Below are 7,305 nucleotides of genomic sequence, written 5' to 3' on the forward strand. Positions count from 1 at the left end.
GGTGACCCTGGGGATTATCCAGCTCCTGCTGTGGTAACTGCCTGCCAAAAGTTTGATTCTTAGTTCACATCCCAGTCCTGATCCTGGACCCTCACCAGGAGAGCCTCCTGAGATCTAAGGCCCATGAGAGCCACCAAAGTGTACGACCTGCCCCACTGTGCCAGCTTCTTTCTACTTTGGACAACACCTCTCCATCCCAGTGCAATAGAACAAGTCAGCAACATGACCTTGGGCAGGTCAGTTCACCTTTCCCGTCCGCAGCTTTCCATCCATAAAACAAGAACTTGACCATTTTTAAAACTCTGGTTCCAGGGCCGGGGAGATGGCTCAGTAGAATAAGCGCTTGCCTGGCAAACACAAGGTCCTGAGTTCATATCCCCAGTACTGCAAACAAGAATAAAAATATAAACAAAAAACCCCAACCACTCTGGTTCCTACATATCCATTTAGAGAGGTTTTTGTGGATCATTAGAAAGTCTGATCTAGTGAAACAAGACTTTCTGATCCCAGGACCTAGGGATTTCCAGACTGATGAGTTACAATGAGAGACATAGAAGCCAAGGAGCTAGTGGGTAGAATCTCAGCAGACCAACCCAGGGAGAGGTTGGAGAGCCTCGGGGAGAAATTTGACTAGATTTATCCACTTTCCTTCCCTTTTTGCATCCCAAAGCTCCCACAGGGATGCTTAAATTCTCCCACAAGGTCCCTTTCAGAGCATACTAGTTAGAGGGGTCTCTGTCCTCCATGACTAGCTGGACTTCCTAACAGAATTGCTTCGATAGCGTTCTGCAGGCCTTGACCCTTCCCTGTCACCATAGCCAGGTAGTCCTGAAACTCACTCTTGGCGTAGTCTCTGAGTAGAATTTCCTGGCCTCTTGGCCTTACAGCCAAGGGGCTAGGAAAGGAGTCAACTGGCAGGGCAGGGAGGGAGCTAAATCTGTGGCAAGATGTCCAGAGGTGCCGCCTTCCCTTCCAATAGTAAGGCTAACTTTCTGCATAGGCCCTGCTGGTCCTAGAGGTGGGGAGGTGGGAAACAGGGACAGAGGTAGGAGAGAGCCCAGACAGAGCTGTAGGCAGTAAAGGAAGTGGGAGGGAGGGGAGGACCTCCATTTACAATGCACCATAGATGTCTTTGGCCCCAAACCAGCTTCCTTAGTATGCCTCTGGAGCCCAGCCAATGCTGAAAATATTTCTGTGCTGGTCAGTAGGGAGTGGGCACCTGAAGAGAAGCTCTTTCATTCCTCCTGAAAGGCCTTACTTTCACCTGGGAATCTTGAAGGCGGGCACAACAGGAAAGGCTGAGGAGCCAGTTTCGGTTTGTAATGAATAGAGAGTAGTTTGGGGCTGTTCTCAGAATTTCCAGGCCTGTTCTCACACAAAACAAAGGCTCAAGGATGCCAAAAACATTCAGAGCTGAGCAGCTGGGACAGGGTGGGGAGCAGGAGGTGGGAGCTCCAGAACTGTGAGACTCAGGCAAGGGGCCTAGCTGGTGGGCTCCAGGCAAGCTGCTGGATCCCTCCCTTATCTGGGGAAGGAGGATTCCTCTGTATGGCTGCAGGAATTCAGCAGTGGCTGTGAAGTACTACATCTGAAATGATCTGTACCTGGCATTCTGAAGACCCTCAGTTGCTCACCCTACCATCCCACTGTGTTATTAGTTTCTTCTGCTTGAATGCATCTATTCAATGCTGTATATATTTATCTATATATTTATGTTTCTCTGTATGCATGTACTGCGTGTATATGTGTGTGTGTGTGTGTGTGTGTGTGTGTGTGTGTGTGTAAGGGTCACTATCATTAATCTCTTACCTATTTATCTAATATTGGAATCTTCTAATTAGATTGTGTCTCTATGCAGATAATCTGTGTTCATGTTGATGGACTGATTGTACCTGGGGACCAGAGCAGGCCAGATTTAAAGACAACAAAGTAGGTATGATAAGAGGCTTTCTCTTCAGGTCCAAACAACACTTCCTTTTAGTGCCAGGTTTTTCTTAGATTTCTTTTGGATGAACAGAAGAAATTCCCTGATTGAAGTTGGCCAGGGCAACGATGTTCTATTGCCTCGTAGCCTTATTCCTTGGCATCCTCCACACCATCAAAGCCATTTAGTTTCAACTCTGACCCCTGACCTCACGATACCAAGGTCAGTGGGATTTGGAGCTACGAACATAGCTGCGCACAGGCTTCTCACCCCAGGACCTGCCTCCTCACCACATGGCCACACACCCTCTGAGAGTGTCCAGGAAAACAAAGAACAGAGTGAGTCAGCATGCCTTGGCTTGTTCTCTCAACATGACTCACACGGAACACTAAGAAGCTATCGCAATGTTGTGTTCTTGTGTAATATTTTACGCTTTTCGGAGCTTTTTACCGTAAGTGTGCCTTATCTTTCTTGAACAGTATAATGACTGGGAAGCAAGCAGGGCTTGGGAGTTCTATTTTCCTTTTCATTTGGCAGATGATGAAGTTCACCAGCATCATGCAGCTACTCCTCTGGAGTAGGGCCAGCACAGGCCAAAACCTGGGGCTCAGGACTCGCGTTACCTGGATGATTAGCTCACCCATTGCTCTTATTAGACCTTACTCAATTGCCAAGGTAAAACCCAAACCCTCCAGCATCACTTGCTTGGAGTTGACATTTTGAAAAGTCACCAATTTCTTTTTTCAAAAATATTTTATTTGTTTGATACAAGGTATCGCTATGCAGCTTGGGCTTGTAGAAATCCTCCTGTCTCAGCCTCCCCAGTGCTGGGACTACAGGTGTGCACCACCATGCTTGGTTTCTGTGGCCTGCACGGTGCCCTCAGGATTCTGGGTCCTGCACAGCATGTGGTTCCAGGGATTGAACCTGGGGCCTTCTGCTTGCCAGACAGGCCCTTAGACTGCCAAGCTACCGCCCCAGCCCCAAATCTCTACTTTTGGAAGTCACACAGCTGGGAACACATTATTAATTTCCCACTAGCTTTGCTGAGATGAGACCTCCCAGAAGCCACCTAATGGGCTAAGATTGTTCTCAAGTGAATGCCAACCCACACAGTCCTCCAGAGGACAGCTCCTTTTCTCTACCTCTCCCCTATACCCTTGCCAGGCATGGTGTTAAGCACTGGTGGAGAGACGCTGTGGCTTCTCTCATACCTGGTCCTTCCTTTATGGCTTACAATTTAGTGGGGTTTTTTGCGATACTAGGGATTGAACTCAGGACCCTGAACTTGCCAGGCAAACACTTATTCTACTGAGCTATCTGCGTGGCCCTTACAATTTAGAGGTGAACATAGACTATCTACATTTATGTAAAAGCACATATGTAATGACAACCCGTGATAAGAGCTTAGTAAGGTGTAGCGACAGAGGTAAAGCTTCAGAGTTGGCCGGCTCAGATGAAGTAATCTCGAACAAAGCCCCTTGATGAGGAATGGTTAAGCTGATTCCTAGAGGAGAGGAAGGAAGTGGCTGAACAACCAGGAGGGCAGGAGAGACAGGGCAGGGCCTGGGTGCCTAGGGGACACCCTGTGGGAGCCGCTGATCCAGGCACGTATCCTGCCTGGAGGAGAAGCCTGTTCAGCAGTTTCTCACTTCAAGCTCTCAGAAACTGAGTGTTCCCGACCACAGACATCTTTGCTGAGTCTTGGAATCGCTCACTTCTCCCGGGACCCAGCTGTTTCCCTCCATGCATTGTGTGTTGTCCCCCCAGCCTCTTGTCCTGTGCTGCCCAATCTGGAACTCTGTCAGAAGCTGAAAATATTAAAAAATTTCAAAGGTTATTCAAAGATGAATTCAAAGATTAACCTTAATTCAAAGATTTAATCTTATTTCAAAGATGATAAGCTATAGCACTATCAGTGGTTCTGGGGCCCACGGGACAGCAGGAGAAGGGTGGGCTGGACTAACCTAGGGGTATGTGGAGGCCCTAGTGAGACCACCCACTGCCCTGCTGTGCATCCGGGCAGGTGTTCCTGGGAACAATTTGATCACAAAGCGCCTTGTGCCAGCAATGGAACCTGGAGATGAGAGAAGGATGAACAGCATTACCAAGGGCGCAGTGCCACTGTGCCTGCTGTCGGAGCTCATGTCCAGTGCCCCGGCTTCTCACAGCCCTTCAACTCAATAAATAAGTAACAGAGCAAATAAAATGAAAAACCCAAGGTCATTTCCACAGGGTCAGGCTCTCTGTGTTAGTTTTACTTATCAGTTTGATTCCCTGGTCGCTTTCCAGCAATTCAAGTCCAGATACCCCATCCTTCTGCGCTTCCTAAAATGCTGCCTGTGTTGTGCCACCCAGCAGGGCCTCTTATGGCTGAATTTCATTTGCCAAGTGGGCCCTGCCCACCCTGGGTCCTTGGCCTTGCCTCAGGAGTCAGGAGGTGTCTTAGGATGGTGTACTGAGGATATGCGTGTCACAGGGGAAGAAACTGGATCTGTGGTGATGCCACAGAAGCTGGTGTAGTGGTCCTGTTGGGATTAGAGGTGTCAGTCTCCGGGGCAGAGTGGCACAGAGCACAGGCACTGGGGTTAAACTCAGGTTGCCCCCTTCTGCTTCCTCCTCTGCCTCTTCCTCCACACCTGTTTGATTTGTATATGCTGTACCCCTGCCTGGAACAACCTCTGTTTCCCTCTCTTCTCCATGAGGCCAATTTCACATAGGCCCTTAGAATCCCTCTTGTCCCTATCTAATCTCCCCTCCCCCACTAGCCCTTCGTATCTTAGTCTGTGGGGACCACAGCTTTCTTTTCTGCCTGTCCCATACCTGAAAATTAGCCCCTAGAGAAATTGTTTATATTTACCCTTAACACACATCATAGAATCAGACACAGTAGGTATTCAACAAAACAATGAATAAAGGAAAATAATACATTCTATTTTTTCTCTGTCACCTTACTGAACATTTTCCAGAGTGACTTATCTTATTTAGTAAGGAGAAAAGATTTGATTCTTTTCTCCCAAACAGTGTTCTGTTTCCCTATTATCTTTATGACTTTCCTTTTCCCTGGTGTTTGTTTGTTTGTTTTTTCTTGTTCTGCCTCATGCTCTTTTCTCTTTTCCTATCTTTCCTCCAGAGCCAATGTTTGGTTGTAGGTCTGGGACATGGAGCATATAGCGGTTGTCCTGCTCAAATTTCTTTCAGGTCACCCAGATCTCCCTCCTGAGGACCTAGCTTCTCTCTGGGGTCCCAAATTTGAGACTCTTGCTGGTCCTGATTGGCTAGAGCTTAGGAAGCATCTACTCAGCCAGGAAGAGCTGACAAAGGCAGTGCAGGGAGCTCTTCATGTCCCCATGAGCCCAGGCCCGAAAGGCTCATCTAGTTTAATCACGATATCTGGACTCCAGACTTGTCCTCTGGATTTCCTGACTGTCGCCTTAGATACAGCTCAGCTCTGTCTTCCGCTAGTACTCATTCAGGTCTTGAACTTCCAGAACTTCAATTCTTTGACCTGACCTTTGCTTAATTCACTGTTTTGCTTTGAACCTGTCTGATCTCTGGGCATTCTTTCAAGCTCAGGAACTATTTACTCATCCACGCCTTCAATTATTTAATATACATTTAGCAATAGTCAGGCCATTTGCCAAGCTCTAAATCAAGCATGACCAGTGTTTTCAGTAAAGGGCCAGAGTAAATATTTTACGCTTTGTGGCCACACCATCTCTGTGGCAACTACTCAATCCCGATGGTGAGGCACAAAAACAGACACAGTTAGTACATAAATGAAGAGGACAGGCTATGTCCTATTCAACTTTATTTATAAAAACATACATTGGGCGGGCTTGATCCATGGCCCCTATTTTCTGACCTCTGTTAATAACTCATGAACTTCAGTAGGTGCCCAGAACATCACTGGTAATTAGGCACCCTTTGAAATTAAGCACTATGGGGCTGGTGAGATGGCTCAGTGGTCTAAAGCACCTACTTAGAACAAGCTAAGCTAAGCAAAACACAGGGACCGCAGTTCAATCCCCCAGCACCACATGCCAGCCCGCCCCGCCCCCTGGTGGGCTGAGCTGGCCACACACACAAAATGAATGAATGAATGAATAAATAAATAAATAATTCTTGAAATTAAGCACTATGAACACTGAATAACTTTTCCCCCATGTATACATCAAGAAAAGATAAAACTTGTATAAATATTTCAATATTACATATATTGAGACATCAGGAGATTAATATAAGTTACCTTTGGCCTCTATAATTACAAGAGGTGCTCAGAGTAATGGCCATTAGCTTCCAGACATGTATTAATACAGTGACCTGATGAAGTGTGTGTATAATTTTTTGGCAGAATATATATATATATATATATATATATATATATATACTCATTGCTTTGTTTCCCAAAACTTCCTAACCAACTTTCCTTCTTTCTTTCTTTTACCTCCCTGACTCCAAGATGGTACAGTGTCATGATTATCATTTCTGTTTCCTATGATAACTCAGACTCCCCAGAAGGAACTGCAGCAAGCTGATACTAGCCAGCCAGCGGCATTTGTGCTTTCTCTGGTCAAATCCATGTGGGGAGCTGCATCCAAGTTGGAGGCCAAGGCAGCTCCTGAAAGGGACTTTTTGGGGTTCTGAAGAAAGACCCAGTCACTGCTAGAACGACCCATAGAAAACAATAAGGGCAACATGAAGATAGAGTCCTTCAGTTGTCCCTGGAGATATTCTGCCTAGATATGGTTGCCCAGGCAGGGCCAGGTATGGAGTTCATAGAAGGGTTAGGAATTTGGCTCAGGGTGGGAGCCAGTTTCGATGTGCACAGCAGCATAGTTAACCTCTCTATATTTCAAGTTACAGCTTAAACAGCTTTCTCAGTGCCTGGGAATATAGAACGTCAGCTTGGGCTCAGGTTCACAGGGAAAATACGCAGCTGCCTGGGTCACAGAGAGGTCAAGCTCTGTGCTCTTGGTCAGAAAAATATAAAAAGCAGGGAGAACCCGCTGACCTTAGAGAGGGATTTTCATTCCTTTGCTCTCAGTGCTGATCCACGTAAGAGCCAATGCTAGGTTGGTGAAAGAGGAGTGTTCCCCTTTTCACTGGACAGAGATATCTTCTTTTATTTGAAGCCAGGGAGCCAGTTTTCTGTCATCACAGGGGCAGAAGATACCTGTGGCTGATCCATGGTCTCCCTCCCACAGCGCACTTCTCCTGACCCTCCAAGTCCTTCCGGAGAGCCCATACCCATGCTCCTCTTTGCTTCTTCCACAATATACTCCTGTTTTCAAACTTCCTTTCTCAAAGAATATGTATTATTCCTTCACTCATTCACTCAAAATTTTTTAACAGGTGGCTCTCATGTTCCAGGTTGACGC

The sequence above is a fragment of the Octodon degus genome, unplaced genomic scaffold, assembly GCF_000260255.1.
Source record: "Octodon degus isolate 3935 unplaced genomic scaffold, OctDeg1.0 scaffold00085, whole genome shotgun sequence".
NCBI lineage: Eukaryota > Metazoa > Chordata > Mammalia > Rodentia > Octodontidae > Octodon > Octodon degus.